General features: G+C 48.7%; 1 protein-coding gene across 10 annotated transcripts in view; it reads right to left on the bottom strand.

The window, feature by feature from the left end:
* Positions 1-17,429, bottom strand: part of MSI2 (musashi RNA binding protein 2) — a 435,580-nt gene that overhangs the window by 174,918 nt on the left and 243,233 nt on the right. The window lies entirely within an intron of this gene.

The following is a 17,429-nucleotide window of genomic DNA, read 5'->3' as shown; positions in this document are numbered from 1 at the left end:
TCTCAAGGCATGCAGGAAGGAAAGATGACTATTCCAGCTTAACGAACCTCCGCTCTGTCCCTGGGTAAGCGTGGGGTGGGTGGTGGGAAGCGGAGGGAGAGATTGCTCAATATATTTAAGTGGGTGGATCACCACTCTCCCTTTTATTATATTGGCTTCACGTTTTGAATTTATTAATGTGCCTTCCTTTGTTCCACTATGATGTCTGCATGTTCCTGCCAGAGCTTCCACTCCCTGAGGGCAGGACCCATGTCTCCATCCTTCAGGCAGCACCTGGGACCCTGCTGTGGGGACTCGGTGCGCCATGCTGGCTGACCCCCTCTGGTGCTAGAACAGGAATCAGTGGAAAAGCACAAATGGCCCTGTCCCTGCCTGGATGCGGTGGTGACCTCCTCCAAAGGGTCAAGGCTGATCGACATCCCTGGAGTTTTTGGTCACCAAAGTGGGGATTCCAGGGACAGAAGCATCTGTTTGCTGGCTACATGGCAGGCACAGCTCCTTCCCACCCCCAGAGAGGTGCTCCTGCAGAGAGGCAGGGGAAGGACGCTCAGAGCCAGCCCTGGGAATTTAAATGCCTGCTCCTAAACCCAGTTTATGTGCCATGGACTAAAGCCAAAGAAACACAAAAATGTGCCAAAAACCTATTTTTTCAAAGGTGTTTCCAGATGAGTGCACCTGCCTCAGCCAGCTCCAGCAGCCTTTAGAACTTGCATGGCTTTTAAAACTAAGAGGAGGCCAGGTGCAGTGGCTCATGCCTGTAATCCTAACACTTTGGAAGGTCAAGGCAGGTGGATCACCTGAGGTCAGGAATGTGAGACCAGCCTGACCAACATGGTGAAACCCGTTTCTACTAGTAACACAAAAATTAGCCAGGCGTGGTGGTGCACACCTGTAATCCCAGCTACTTGGGAGGCTGAGGCAGGAGAATCGCTTGAACCCTGGAGGTAGAGGTTGCAGTGAGCCAAGATCGTGCCATTGCACTCCAGCCTGGGCTACAAGAGGGAAACTCCGTCTCAAAAACAAAACAAAATCCCAAGAGGAGAGGCAGAGGAGGGCAGCATTATTTAGGACCTCACACCAGTGGAACCAAGGGCTTAGGAGCATCTTGTTATAAAATATCAGGGTGGGGAGAAATGAGAGGGCTCTCTGGGGATGAGTCTCCTATTCACAACATCTCACTTCATCAAAGAGGGTCCCAGGGGCCCAGGCACCCTCCCCTCCCAGGGCCACCCATACCAGTCCCAAAAGAGGCCTAAAGAAAACCCAGCCACTCAAAAGGCTGAAAGTCCTATGGGACCAAACAGAGGAAGGAGAAGATGGGGATGCCTCATGGGGCCGAACAGTGGTGTGACAAACAACCTAATTAAGGACGAACTGACAACAAATACATGGCAGGTCCTGCACACGTGGAAAATGCACCCTTTCTGCCCCCTATGTCCCGGGTGAAGAGGCAAGCTGAAACAGACATTTAAACCAATGGACAAACGCAGTGAGGGACTGTGGCACAATTAGGTGCTACAACAGAAGGAATGCAGAAAGGGCCATTTGGCCAAAAATCTTCAGGAATGACACTGATCTCAAAGGATGAGGAAGTTTTGAAAAAGCAGAAAAAGCCTTGTGAAGGTACCACGTGGTAGGGTCAAATGAGTTAATGTTGTGGGGATTGCATTTGCTTGGCAATACCTTGGGTTTGGAGTTAAGGAGCAAAAAGCAAGCAACTGGCCGGTCATGGTGGCTCACGCCTGTAATCTCCCCACTTTGGGAGGCCGAAGTGCGCAGATCACCTGAGGTCAGGAGTTTGAGACCAGCCTGGCCAACATGGTGAAACCCCGTATCTACTAAAAATACAAAAATTAGCTGGGTGTGATGGCACATGCCTGTAATCCTAGCTACTAAGGAGGCTGAGGCAGGAGAATCGCTTGAACCTGGGAGGCAGAGGTTGCAGTGAGCCGAGCTCACACCATTGCATTCTAGCCTGGGTGGCAAGAGTGAAACTCAAAAAAAATTTAAAAAGCAGGCAGCCAGGATGCCCCTAGACTGGTGAGGCGGACTCAATATTCTTCCATTTGTGGGCGGCATAACGCACAGAAATTCTCCCTGGATAAATTCTCCCTCACTCTCTCTCCCCCTCACTCCTTTCCACTTGAGAGAAAAATATTTAAGAGAAACACTCTCTAGATGGCTGAAATTTCCCCCTCACTAGCTCAATTTAGTTATTTATCAGAACACTTCGGCGCAGTTATTTTCAGACTTCCACATGAAATAGTAATACTTAGCACTTCCAATTCGTCTCCCAAGCAGTTTTCAAATGTCAGCTCATTAATCCTCAACGCCCTTGAGAAGCAGCACTTTGCCCCATCTCTCAGACTGGGAAGATGGAGGCAGAGCTGCCGGAGGATCCCTGTGGCTTTCTGCAGTGACTCGATGCTGATCTGACCCGGGTGTCCTCCAGCTGGACCACAGAAACCATTTTTCATTGAAGATGACACTGTAGTTTAGGACTTGAGGACTCTATTCTAATGAATGGGTCCCAGAACAGCCTTGTGGCCTCTGACCACAGGTGCATCTACAAGAACACATTCGTTCAGCACTTTGCCCAGCCAGGTGCAAGCCTCGCTGCACAGCCCACTGTCAGCCACCAGCAGGTACCTACATCTCCCGGGTCCCATTTCCCCTCGGCCAGGCCTGCCTGGCTCCTGTGCGTATCTGTGTGCTCTACTCGGTGCCCATCTGGGATCTGCCCTCTGTTTTTCATGTCTTGCCAATCGCACACATCTGGTGGCATCTGAACCAAAACATCATTTTCTGGGGGCAACTACAGGCTTTGGACGAGGCCTTCCAAAGAGGGGTTTTATGTCCTGTGGTGGCGCTTTTCTTTGCTCCCTTGAAGAAACACTTCCAGACTTCTTTCCAGCCAGCATCAAACCTTTCAAGCTCTTTGTAGTACCCCAAACTTTAGCCTTCAAATGGATTTTGTATTTAACAGTTTAAAATGGGATTTAAGGTTCCTGTCGTTTCAGTCTTCACTGTATTAGCATTCCTGCAGAAAATGCGTTGATTGGCCAGGCACAGTGGCTCATGCCTGTCCAGCATTTTGGGAGGCCGAGGCAGGTGGATCATGAGGTCAGGAGTTCAAGACCAGCCTGGCCAAGATGGTAAAACCCTGTCTCTACTAAAAATACAAAAATCAGCCGGGCACGGTGGCTGGCGCCTGTAATCCCAGGTACTAGGGAGGCTGAGGCAGGGAACAGCTAGAACCCGGGAGGCGGAGGTTGCAGTGAACCAAGATCACACCAATGCACTCCAGCCTGGGTGACAGAGGGATACTCCATCTCAAATAAAATAAAATAAAATAGGTTGATTTTCCTGTGGGCAGGAAAGGGAAAGAAAGGGCTGTCAGTGTAGATGCTTCAAGCTCTGTGCATGGTAAGAGCCGGAGGTCTAGAAAGTCTGTGCTGGGTGGGGGCAGCAGAGGAAGGGCTGGTACGGTTGTGGAGTGTGGCATTGAGATGGGGGTCTCAGATCAATGCAGAATGGCCCCCCCCAGAGCTGCCAGCCAATAGCCGGCCACAGGCGAGGGAATGGCTGATGAAGCCCTACTCAGGAAGGCTTTCTTCTGTCCTGACCCCATACTCCCAGACACAGCTGCTGCTGACCTGCAGCAGGAGTTTTAAAAGGGTAATGCCTGCTGCTGCTGTGCTCTGAATTAGGTCTTCACTAAACACCAACTCATAAGCGACCCTGGCCCTTTATCTAGCATCAGCAGGCTTGGCCCCACATCTAATGCACAGCGAGGATTAAAAAGAAAATGCAGCAAGCCGGGCACAGTGGCTCACACCTATCAACCCAGGACTTTGGGAGGCTGAGGTGGGAGGACTGCTTGAGGCCAGGAGTTTGAGACCGGTTTGGGCAATACAGCAAGACCCGTCCCTACAAATTTAAAAGAAGAAAAAACTACAGCCTCTGTCTTGTTGTTTGATAGACAAATACACTGGAGTGGACACCATATGGTCATCATCCCCTTCAAAGAAGTCACCAAGGAAGGCCCCGTCTTTATTTACTAAGACTTGAAATATTTTCTCGAGACTTTGGGGGGAGGGGGCGGGGAATTCCCTTCTAGTCAGTTCCCAAGTCATGCAAAACAACTAGTCATTATTTTATAGCCCTACTTCATTTTGGTCCAAAAACAGCATAATCAATCTTGGCCACAAGTCATTTGGAACCAAGACTGGCAATGGTTTCCAAAAATCACATCCACTTTCAAAGGCCAAAGATTTATCACCAGTGAGGATATTCAGAAGAAAATGCTAGAGTCTGAATATGAGTTCACAGTGAACACTTTGAAACTGCTCAGAGCAAAGGCAGGATCTTTGGAAGAAGTACACAGACTCCCACTTTGAAGAGGGCATTCTGCATCTGTAGGAAAAAGCCCAGTTCTCAATGCTTCTTAGTCCTTGTTGGGGGTCGGGGAGGGACACGCGCGCGTGCGCGCACACACACACACAGAGACAAAAACCAACGGGAAGAGATTGACACACACACACACACACACACACACACACACAGAAACAGAGAGAGACAGATTGAGAAAGACAAATTCTTCATTTAAAAAATCTTGGAGGTAAAATAAAGAGAGAGAAATCAGAAAGGATTTTTTATAGCTTCATACCAAATACATTATGGGTTCAATGCTAGGAAAACATTCACCATGTCAATATACAGCAAAATTAGCATCTTTAACATGTGTTTACCAAGCAGCCGGGAGAACTGTGAGTCTGGCTGGGCTGGGCCTGCGCTGGCTTGAAAATCGCCCTACAGATCCTCCCTGACCCCAACATACACGCCATTTCCAGGCATTTCTTAGCTGTCAGAAATCTGTCTTCATGAGATTTCAGTCCTTCCCCTCCCAAGACGCCCTGTCTCACCCTCGCTGTCCCCACAATCTGTACACAGAGGAAGACACGGGAAGGTTTGCCCTTCAACAGGCACAAAAAAGCAAGCTCCAGATTTGCTCAACTCGAATCCAACAGGCTAAACACATCCAGATGTTCGAACGGTTCTGGAAGATGAGGCAGAGCCCCTCCACTCCCACGGCCTCCTCCGACAGCAGCCTTCTCTCCACCCGCTCCGAAGGCCAGGGAAGAAGACCTGCCAAGACAAAATGGCTGTTCTCGGGGACGGGGAGATGACTGCGAATGCTCCCAGGGAACGTGGCATCAGGAGCACACCAGATAGAGCAGACCCACAGCCAGAGAAAGATGCGATGTTTATCCACTCGTGAGACATCTGGAAAATGAAAGAGGCTACAAGCCATCTTTATCACATCTCCGTGCATACAAATACCCCGCAGAAAATTACAGATCCCTCTCATCTACCAAATGAGCCATAATAACCCCACAGGTTTTCCCCGAGTCCTTCAGACACTCCGACTCGCGCTGTTTATCACGAGGGAGACAAGTGGAGGACCTTGGAAATGTAAAGGAAGATGAGCCCAGGCCTTTCAGAGAGAAAGAGCCAGAGCAGGGAAGCTCTGATCGTGGCTAATTGGCCCATCAGGGTCCGGCCCTGGACAGACCCAGGTGAGGACATTTCTAAAGAAAACGTCCCACCTCCGCTTGCCACGGAGATTTCTAAGGCTTGCCCACCGTCCTTTTGTAAATGCCTCTGGGTAAGTGTGGAGATAAGACGGGTATTACATTATGATGCTCCCTCATGCATGAAAGTCTATTTTAAAGAGAGTCTGGAGGGGGCCATCAGGAAGGGAGAGCCTGTGCGGTGGAGGTAGAAGGAAGGCTGCTTTATTTAGAGAAGACTCAGCCACAGAATAAAACTGGGCTTTACCTGCAAAGGAAAACTCATTAAAGTTTCTCTTTGGTTCCAAAGAAAGGAATCTACAGCCACAGAATTTCAGAGAAACTGCTTTTATTTCACACACGCTTTTCACCTTGTCCCCTGACTTACTAACTTAAATATGTATGCAACCCCCACAGCCCCACACCAAGATGCCACTTGGCAAATAACCACTGGCATAGCTTTAACCTGAAATCTCATTCTCTCTAGGTTTTCACTCTCCTGGCAAAAGAGTACATAGCCTACCAAGTTGTACACACTTCTGCTTAAGCAACTCTGGTGAGGCATTCTTTTTAAAAGCAAGGAATACCTGAATATGTTAGGGCATGAGCATTTTCCTTGTTAATTTGTTCCATTAAGCCTGGAAGGTCCCATCCTTTTTTTTTTTTTTTGAGATGGAGACTCACTCTGTTGCCCAGGTTGGAGTGCAATGGCGTGATCTCAGCTCACCGCAACTTCTGCCTCTGGGGTTCAAGCGATTCTCCTGCCTCAGGCTCCTGAGTAGCTGGGATTATAGGCATGTGCCACCATGCCTGGATAATTTTGTATTTTTAGTAGAGATGGGGTTTCCCCATGTTGGTCAGGCTGGTCTCAAACTCCTGACCTCAGGTGATCCACCTGTCCTGGTCTCCCAAAGTGCTGGGATTACAGGCATGAGCCACTGTGCTGGGCAAGTAACCCCTTTTTATTAACTAGAAAAACGTAAGAATATACCTGAGCTCCCAACCTTCCATTATGCCCATTTTCTGGGGGTTTCTAGGCTCCAGGTGCTCTGTCCCCTTCTCTGTAGCTCTCCCTGGCTCCCTTTTCTTCTCCCACCACATAAACCTCCAGGGCGTCATCCACCCTGCCTGGTCCATGGCCCCCACCCTCTCCATCTGAGCTCTCTCCCCTATGCAAGAAGGTGGCAAGAAGAGCCATTGCCTCTCTGTGCTCTCCTGCCAGGCCTGTCCCCAGAGCATCAGCCTCACTTCTCTGCTGTAGGTTTCCCGTCACCTGGATATTCTGGGACCTCCAGCCCCGGCACATCTTAACAATGACCTACACACCTTCTCTGACTCCATTTCCACCAGTGACCCCCACTTCCTGCACTGAAAGCTTTACACTCTTGCTGGCTCCTCCCTCTTCCAAGCCACCCCATCCCATTCTATTCCTTCTTCCTTTGATGGGACCCCCATTCTCCCCTTTCCTTACTTTTTCTTTTTTTACACAGTTTCGCTCTTGTCACCCAGGCTGGAGTACAATGGTACCATCTAGGCTCACTGCAACCTCCACCTCTACCTCCTGGGTTCAAGCAATTCTCCTGTCTCAGCCTCCTGAGTAGCTGGGATTACAGGTGCCCACCACCAAGCCTGGCTAACTTTTGTATTTTTAGTAGAGACGAGGTTTCATCATGTTGGCCAGGCTGGTCCCGAACTCCTGACCTCAGGTGATCCACCCACCTCGGCCTCCCAAAGAGCAGGGATTACAGGCATGAGTCACTGTGCCCAGCCGGTTTTTCTACAACTCTCTTTGCTTCAGAACCTTGTCACCCTAAGATGTGACCCAAAAGATGACCTCCTTCCTGGCATCACTGACTGTGACCTGGTTGCTTTTCCTGAAGGATCACTGCAAACCTTCCATGTCTCCAGCTGTTTACAGGAAACAGCCAAGCACTCATGGCCCAAGGCAAGCTCCCCTGCCTTCCAGCCTCACGTCTAGGTCCCCTCGGACGCACACCCCCAGTCGAGTCCACTGGTCAGTCATGCCACTGAATTCCCTTCAGCCCCCTTGCTTAGGAGGAACATGCCTTTCTCCCTCCACAGAGGGGAAGACTGAAGGAGAAGCACGAGGAGATCCCTGGGGGGCTGTCTTGTGAGGCCGTAACAGGACAGCACACAGCATCAAGAGCTGGCAACAAGGAGGCTGGACAGGAGACCATAGGAAGGGAGGGTGCCGTGCTGGAAGAGGCAGAACCGAGAGGGCACGCCTTGGCATTAGCCACCTTCACAGCATTATTAAGAAAGAGGATCCAAAGTCTGCGGAATTCGAGAGGTCAGGGCCATGGTCAGGGGAAGAGAAAGTTTCTGTCAAAAACCTCTCTCCCGGCCAGGCATGGAGGTGTGGAGGCTCAGGCCTACAATCCCAGCACTTTGGGAGGCTGAGGCAGGTGGATCATGAGGTCAGGAGTTCAAGACCAGCCTGGCCAATATAGTGAAACCCCGTCTCTACTAAAAATACAAAAATTAGCCGGGCATGGAGGCGTGCATGCCTGCCTATAGTCCCAGCTACTTGGGAGGCTGAGGCAGGAGAATCCCTTGAACCCAGGAGGTGGAGGTTGTGGTAAGCCAAGATCGTGCTACTGCACTCCAGCCTTCTCTACCCCTCACCCTAGACCAAGGACTCAATGGCTACTTTTTGACTGACTGACAGATGATGGCAGCTCTGGGGACTAAGCAAGCGCTCTGGGACTTTAAAGACCTGGACTCTTTTGCTGATGTGTGAAGTGACCTTGGACTAGTTGACAAATGTATTGTTTCTAATCTGTTTTAAAGGAGGGCTTGCAAAACCTCTTATTTGTTAATAGATGTATTATAAATACGTGGCAGAACTGCCTATGAGCAGAGAAGAAAATACAAAACACCCACTGTTAACACTTCAGTGTTTATTTTCCAGACCTTTTCCTAGCAAAACGTACATGTGTGTGTAATAACATTTTTAATTAAAAAAATTACATGGAGAAGATATAGTAAGGAACACTTATTAAAGTAATTTGCCAACTCCTTGTGCCCTGATTTACTGAGACTTCACCCTTAAGTAAGTGGCACTATTGGGTAGCTGAATATAACAAAACTCCCCGCCAGCTGTCTTTGATTCTTTGGACTCACATCAGTCTCTAAGCCACCCCTGAACTGTGATTTACATGACAGCTTCGGAAAAGCCAACTGGGGACAATCAATGGAACAGACGGAGATAGGCCTGGTGAATGTGCATGAATTAAAAGGAAAACTCCATTGTAATAAGAACAAGATTCTAATCACTACACCTAATTACAAAGAGGAGTAAATCACTGAAAAAAAAATTAAGTGTCTCACACAGAACAAACAAAGCAATTAGTCATAAACAGAAGCTCAGGGTTTGGTGAGCAAGCCAGAGCCCAGACCCAATCTACCAGCTGTGCGTCTGCTCCCAAGACCACTTTGGGGCCATGGACGGTGGGCTGTAAGGTCAGAGCAGAGCCCGGATATGTCATGGTGCTGGGGAAGGGCAGGTGGCCGGCTCCAAATCCACGCACCTCTGTGCGCACACAGGCACACAGCCTCATCAGGACCTCTGATCACAGCAATGGCCCAGCATTAGCTGTAGAAGGCTTAAATCTAGAGCCCAGACCTTCCTCCAGGGTAGAATACTGACCGGTGATTTAACATCTCTAAGAGCCTTCTTCTTCATTCCCCCGTCCCTAACCCTCAAACAATAACAATAGCAGCTAATTCTTATGACACGATTACTGTAGATCTGACACTATGCTGGGCATTTCACAAAGTTATCTAGTTCAATTCTCACATTACACCTTCAAAGGAGGTACTATCATCATCATCTCCATGTATCTACGAGGAAACGGAAATCCAGAGGGCTGAGCAATTTGGCTAAATTCATCCAGCTTATGAGGAGAAGAACCTGGATTTTAACCCAACAGTAGAACCCAGAGCCCATGCTCTTAAACTCTGCACCATGTTGCCTGTAAGATGCGAAAAATTAAACCCATATTTTAATGTGGTAAAGAACCAGGTGTCAAGTATGAAATGCCCAATGCACACAGATTATTCCACAAATGTTATGATTCTTACCCCTTTTCCTCTTGGTTGCCCCAACTCATTCTCTCTCCCCTGGGGTCTCCTTCCTAGAGGACCCTTGGAGAGCCCTCAAATTGCTGGTGGGCCTTCTGAACCTTGTACTCTGGACTTGCCTATAGCCCAGGAGTGAAGGATGACAAGGATCTCTTGCTCTTGAAACCCAGGACCCTCCTAGAAACTGGCTATGCAGCCTAGAGGTGAGCTCTGAGGGCTTAAACTCAGCAACTGTCTCTACGTTTCAAACACTGAAATAGACCTGTAATAAATGGTTGCCCTGCAGGGCTACGCAGTGACTGGAGTTATCTTAAATATCTCATCTGACACAGAAAATCTAAATCTCCCTAAAAAACCCAAGACATGTAATGACTGTGTCTGTAAGGGCAGGCTCTCTTAAAGGGTCTGTGAGTAAGATCTCCAGGAACGGGGGCTGTTCTAGGTCTGTCTCATTGCCAATAGCTGAATTTGGGCTCACCCTGACAATAGTTGAGGGGAGAGGAATCGGCACACATGTTGTTCATTGGGTCATTCCAAACAACTTCCCTGAGCACGCCAGAATGTTTTAGGCACTGAGAGAGACGACTTGGAAAGATCAGTCTAACAATATTCCGTGCACAGACCTAGGGGCTGGGGTAGGGGCAGCCTGGAGGCAGGACCACCTTTGAGGACTAAGCTGCCTTTTTGAGAGCTGACAGGGCCTGGCCCAGGGCCGTGGGATGGAGAGTGGGTCAGGTCCTTATTGATGAAGCCTCCTCCCCTCAGTCTCAACTAGATGATAAAACAAGAGCTTCTGGCTGAGCACGTGAGGCGGTAAACACACAAAAGCATTTGTTTTGACACCTCTGGCAGAGGGGCTCAACTCAGCACAGCAAACGCTCCTGCAGATGTCCTTAGTCCAGCCGTTCCCCTAGACTAAGGCCCTGCAGTAGTCAACTCGGACCCTAGCAGGGCAGTTGAGGGCTCCGGCCCCAGGGCCACAGAGACTTGGCTTCACACCTTATACTCAGGAACCACAGGGCGATCTTGGGTGAGCGATAGAACAAGTTACTCTCTGAACCCCAGTTAACAGAATGTTCTTTATGGGGGAATGTAATGAGGTGAAATGAGATGGTGTGACAGAGCATTTACACACATGAAAAAACACAGGAAGTACAGGCTCTTGATGTTGCTATTATTATTCATATTGGTTAGTTTTTATTTTTTAATTGTTTTGAGACAGGGTCTTGCTTTGTCACCCACACTGGACTGCAGTGGCGCAATCATAACTGACAGCAGCCTTGATCTCCTGGACTCAAGTGATCCTCCCACCTCAGCCTCCCAAGTAGCTGGGACTGCAGGCACATGCCACCATGGCCCAGCTAATTTTCTTGTTTTTTTTTTGATAGAGACAGGGTGGCCTTGAACTCCTAAACTCAAGTAATTTGTCTGCCTCAGCCTCCCAAAATGCTGGGATAATAGGTGTGAGTCACCACACCTGACCAGTCTTCTAATTTAAAGACCAGAGCTGGACTTGTCCTTTATTGAGTGCCCTGGCCTTCAGAAGAGACCGGACAAGACTCTGGGTAAAGCCTGGTCCACACACACACCCTACAGACCCGGGTGGCCTTCCTCTCCTGACAGTGGCTGTAAGAAACTAGCTGCTATACCAAGGAGACACCTGCCCACCCTCTTTCCTCCAGAGCTTGCCCGTCCTCCTACTAGTCCACCCCACTTGACTCTCCCTTCCCTGCACACAAGAGCCTATGAAAGAGAAAAAAAAAATGACGCAACTTGTCTCATATGGTGCCAAAGAGAGATGTGAGGTCTCTCTTTAGAGCCACCGGGTCCCACCTGCCCCCAAATGTCACCTGGACAAGCTAATTGGTGCTGCCTTCTTTCCCTTTTTCTCACATCCGTCAGGATATGAGTTCAAATATTTACTTAAGAACTGAGTGACCGCAGGCAAATTACTTTACCTCTCTGGCTTTGAGTTTCCAGTTTGTAAAATGGTGATAATAAGACCTCCTACCCCTCCTGAGTGGGTCTCAAAGTGACTGCATGTGGCAGACTGTATTCTCCCAAGATGGCCACAGTAGCTCCTCCATGCCACATGCTATCTACAATAGGACCTCAATACACCTTCAATCCAGAGGTGAGGTCTATGTCCCCTCCCCTTCATTCTAGTTGAGAGTCTGAGATTCACCTGTGTTGTTTGACCTTTGAGGTTAGGTCAAAAAAAGGTGAACATGCTCTGCCTTGTTTGTAGAAACACTTGTGCTCCAGCCTTAAGCTGCTATATAAGGTGTTTGACTGCCTGAAGCAGCCATGATGTGAGGAAGCTCAAGCCAGTTGATGCAGAGAGACCATGTGGAGAAGTCCTGAGATCCCCTGGAGAGAGATGCTTGGTCAGCCCCCTGCTGTGCTAGTTACAGCCACTAGAACTGCAACCTCATGTCTGACTGCAACCTCACGAGATGCTCCCAGCCTGAACCACTCAGCTGAGTCCCTCCCAAATTCCTGCTCCATAGAAACCATGAGAAATAACATAATGACTGCTGTTGTTTTAAGCCAACAACATTTTGGGTTATTTGTTATGCATCAATAGATAACTGGAACACCACACATATAAAAACATGCTGTAAACTGATGGGTAAATATTAAGAACTCCAAATGCTATTGTACGTTTTATGATTATTTCCTTTTCAAGTCTGCCCTTGATTTTGTCTTTAGAAAGATATGTGTGTTGTGGGTGGGGTGAGAAGAATCCACATAGAAATGGCCTTAGCTGTTTTTTGCTTTGTTGTTTTTAAGACACTGTCTCACTCTGTCACCCCAGGCTGGAGTGCAATGGCACAATCTCAGCTCACTGACACCTCTGCCTCCCAGATTCAAGCAATTCTCCTTCCTCAGCCTCTGGAGTAGCTGGGATTACAGGCATGCACCACCATGCCCAGCTAATTTTTATATTTTCAGTAGACAGGCAGTTGTGCCATGTTGGCCAGGCTGGTCTTGAACTCCTGACCTCAGGTGATCTACCCACCGTGGCCTCCCAAAGCAGTGGGATTATAGGTGTGAGCCACTGCACCCAACCTTGCCCTTAGCTTGAGGAAAAAGAGCCCGATTGCCACCAAATGGTGTCAATATGCAAAATGACTTCTCAATTCACTTGGTGGCATCCTTTAGAAATAAAGGTTCCATGAACTAATTAAAAAGTGAATTGCAACTAGGGGATTCCCCCCAACAAAGCCAAGCTAATTCAACACAACAATCCTCAAAACATGCTGCGTACTGCAGAGAAGCTGAGTTCCCTGCGCAGCACAGGAAGATGCCACTTCAGCTGCCCAACGGGAAAGAAGAGATGTGTTGCAGGCATTAAGAATGTGGACGTGCCGCCTGGCCTTCTATCCACATTTTGGTACTGGGGTCGGGGAGATGATCTCCACCAACCACAAAACGTGCCTGCCTGGGGTGGCCAAGTGCCTCACAGTTCAAAACAACAGCTTTCGTGCCCTCGTCTCTGTAGTTCCTGGGAGCAAATTGAGACGGTAAGGCCATCAGCGGCCTAGGCGCTCATCATCTTGACAGATACTTAGCTATTCATTTAAAAACAAGCGAGAGAACAAGCGTCAGCTGTATTTTTTAATTACTCCTGGATAGGACTGGGAATGCTTTGGCATAATTGGGGTATTGAGAGTGTTCTTCCCCTTTGAAGGCCTTGTTGCAGCAAGAAAAATACCATGTTTATTATAATTAAAACCAACTCTTCTTTTAAATCATCGTAGCAATAGGAAGGCAAATGGTGATGGATATTTACTTTTTAAGGGGAGCGGGGGTAATGGCCGCTAGGAAGAGATCTGCTGTGAACCTATGTCCTTCAGCGTGGGATTCTCTTACCTGTGGGATCAGTTCTCTCATTATTAAATGGGAGATGTGAAGAAAATCCCACTTGTTTCCTTTGGCCCTAATCAAATTTGAGGTCATTGCTCCCACTTTCTGTCACCCCAGCCCAGTGGGGTGTAATGTACCAAGGACCAGGTCTCCTGGTATGAAGAGTATTTGGGACATGTGGTGTCCAAAGTAATCCCTAGGCCTCCATGGGAACACCAGGCCTGGAGCTGTCATCAGCTTGCCTGGACAGTGCAGTGGCTCCCAACTACAATCCCAGCACTTTGGGAGGTCGAGGCAGGTGGATCACCTGAGGTCAGTTCAAGACCAGCCTGGCCAACACAGTGAAATCTCGTCTCTAATAAAAACACAAAAATTAGCTGGGTGTGGTGGTGGGCACCTATAATCCCCGCACTCAGGAGGCTGAGGTAGGAGAATTGCTTGAACTCAGGAGGCAGAGGTTACGGTGAGCCGAGATCCCACCATTGCACTCCAGCCTTGGCAACAAGAGCGAAAATCCATCTCAAAAAAAAATTGAAGGGTCCAATAGGAACACTTTGACCAGGCTGGCCCTTCCGCATTTCTACTCTGCTCCAGTAACTACCTCTAGGGAGGCGAGGAGGCCAGGTGAATTTAGCCAACAACAAAGTAAGCTGTAATTGTACACCGGGCAGGTGGATAATGAAAAATGACAATAAAAATAGTAAGAAGAGGATGATGGTCCCTCTAAACATAACCGCATTTCTAAAAGCCTCTGGGTGCCCTGCCCTGTTCGGGTGCTGAACTGTCTTGTTCCCATCCTTCACCCTTGCACTGGACTCGAGCCTGGGACGACAATGAGCACACTGGAGCCAGGGATGGGGAACGGCTGCCCGTGGCACTCCTGCCTCCTGGGCACTCTGTCTGCCTGGAGCACAGGGGGAAGCGGTTTACCTGAGTACACCTATTTGTGGCCAGACACCTGGCTTTGACCAAATGTGACCAAATGGCTGACACAGCACATTAGCTTGCCTCCTCTGCTTGTCGAAACAATTAGGCTCTGGAAGGCAGTGGTGGCCTTCCCGGGCTGAGAAAATGCCATCAGTGTATAAGACCGTTCGTCAGCCTCCTGGAAGGTTTGACGGGGCCAAGAGGGTAAAGCACCTAAATGGGTAGATGGGGACTGGGTTGCAGGAAGGACAGGGGAGTCATTAAAGCATTTTTAAAAACCTGAAAGTACCACATAGCCATGGATGGCAAAACGTCTCCATTCCAGTGGATCTGTAGGGCACGCGGCTGGCGTGGTGCTACGCGTAAGGGGTGGGAGCCCTGGCATCCGCTGGGTGATTGACAGGCTGGCCCTCCCGCACTTCTACTCTGCTCCAGTAACTACCCGTATTATGCCGAAATGACACAAGCGACAATAATTAAGCCCAGATCTCTGTGGATCGTTTGCAGTGATAATTCCACCTTTGTAATTCAGCTTCAGATAAACCCCTTTTGTTCTGCCTTATAACACAGATTCTAGTATCATTCAAGTATATTAACTGTAGCCTATTACTGTCACAAAAAATGCTCCCTGAGCCATAGCAAAAGACTCCCTAGACAAAACTTTATGTCATGTTAATCCAAGCTTTAATAACTGTGAGGATATATAACTGTATTCTAATTGTGCTCTGCGTTCCCGCATACAAAAACAGAAGATATCAAAAATGACAGCAGCCGATCTCTTCAAATAAAAAAGCATTAATTCCCCACGCAGGGCGCTGGGATGCTGGGGTGAAGAGATGCATGTTTATCTAAAGAGAGAAGAGATACGGGACTTTTGAGGACAGAGAAGGTTTGGGGGCTAGGGTGGAACCACCAGGAATCAATGCCACAACGGCTGAAGGCTGCGGAAGAGGCTGGAAGACAGACACAAAGACTTGGACACGGAGACTGACTTGTCAAGAGATCCAGGTCAGAGATGTGCAGGCAAAACAGAGAAGCCAAGTAAAGCCTTTTTTTTTTTTTTTTTCCCTTTTTCTCTTTTTTTTTTGAGACAGAGTCTTGCTCTGTCGCCCCGGCTGTAGTGCAGTGGCACCATCTCGGCTCACTGCAACCTCCACCTCCCAGATTCAAGCGATTCTCCTGTCTCAGCCTCCTGAGTAGCTGGGATTACAGGTGCCCACCTCCACACCCAGTGGGGTTTCACCATGTTGGTCAGGCTGGTCTTGAACTCCTGACCTCATGATCTGCCCACCTTGGCCTCCCAAGGTGCTGGGATTACAGGTGTGAGCCACTGCACCCAGCTCAAGTGAAGCTTTCTAAGACAGATGTGAGGATCCCTGGGATCTTGACCGGGTTTGGACACTAACTCAGTGGGTAACACTGACCAAATCATTCCCGCTTGCTGAGCCTCCCTTTCTTTCTGAAGAGAGAGCAGCAAGTCAGACACCTTGCGGGGCTCACTCCCTCACCTCCTCCAAGCCCCCTCCATGCGGCCAGTCTGACCAGCTGATGTAAACTCCAGGCACTTCCTCATCGCCTTTACCCTGTGTTCCACTACTGCCTTTTTAAGTGGTTCCTACCATTTTCTAATTGTGCTAGGTAATTTTCTTGCTTCTTGTTACATTTGCTATTTATCCGATGTCTCCCTCCACTTGAGTTGACTTCTGTCATGACCGGGACTTGTTTCTGTTCTGTTCACTGATTTATCCCTGACGCCCAGCATGGTACCTGGCACACAGCATGTGTTTGGCGTTTGCTGAATGACCACGTGGCATGGCCATGGACCAGGTATGTGGTCCAGGACAAGTTTCTTCAACTCACTGAGCCTCAGTTCCTCAACTGAGGATAAAAGAGGCAGATACCTACTTTGTAGCATTGCTGAGAGGATTAAACAGCAGATGCAAAAGCAACGGGAATGGTGCCCAGCACAACAGAGGTGCTCAAAGCAGGTTATTTTATGGAGGAAAACAAAATTCCCTATAAGGCTAAAGATGCAATTTTCACTGCCAAGACCAAACGCAGGTCCTTGTGTAGTCATTGGTCTTATTACCACCGCAATATATTCCTCTTCTGGAAACTCCACCTCCTCTACTTCTCCAGCTCCCAAACCCACTCCAGGCCCACAGTCTGTCTCCTGATACCAAAAAAGAATCAAAACACCAGGCTCTGGTGGGGCACTGCTGCATCACGAAGGCTGCTGGGCACGGGAATCCAGAAGCCCACAACGAACTCGGGCAAATTACAAACCTCCCAGCCTTAATGTTACCTGCTCTTTAAAAATCACGATACTATATTTTAATGGGCCTCCCTTACTGCAGATGGTGGGAATGAAATATAACAAAATGAATTCTCCGACAAGAAGAATTATGACCCTGTTGTTTAACCTCTCTGAGCCTTGTTTTCTTATCTGTGAAAAGGGTATCATAATAACCCTCACTGCCTTATCGCACCCAGTGGTGGTGAAGACAAATGAGCTAGTGAAGTGTCCGCTATGTAGAGAGTGACCAGAGGCAGAACCCCGAGGGGCCAAAAGCACTTCATTTGTAGCAGGGAGACTTGTCCTGCAGTGCCAGCTCCTTGGCTCATGCCAACCACTTAACTTCTGCAGAGGGCCAGTGTTTTCATCTGTATAATGGGAATCAAAATATTCCCTGCTCCGCCTACCTCACAGTGCTGGGACAGGTACTTCACAGCCTGTCAATCTCTTCCACACCCACACAAAACTGGCCCCAAGGGGAGGAACAGCAGGGCGTACATCCTGCTGCAGTCTGGGCAGCTGAAGAAGGTTTTAGTAATAACGACCACAAGTAGATGAGACGATCTGATCTCTAATACTCCTTTCCCCAACGAGGAGACAAGATCATCTCGCAGCTCAAAGCTGTTTCCTGCCTACCCTGTGATCTGGAATGCCTTCAT

This window comes from Sapajus apella, unplaced genomic scaffold (genome assembly GCF_009761245.1).
Source record: "Sapajus apella isolate SASKATOON/1434 unplaced genomic scaffold, GSC_monkey_1.0 scaffold12, whole genome shotgun sequence".
NCBI lineage: Eukaryota > Metazoa > Chordata > Mammalia > Primates > Cebidae > Sapajus > Sapajus apella.
This window is presented reverse-complemented; position numbering and strand designations above follow the sequence as displayed.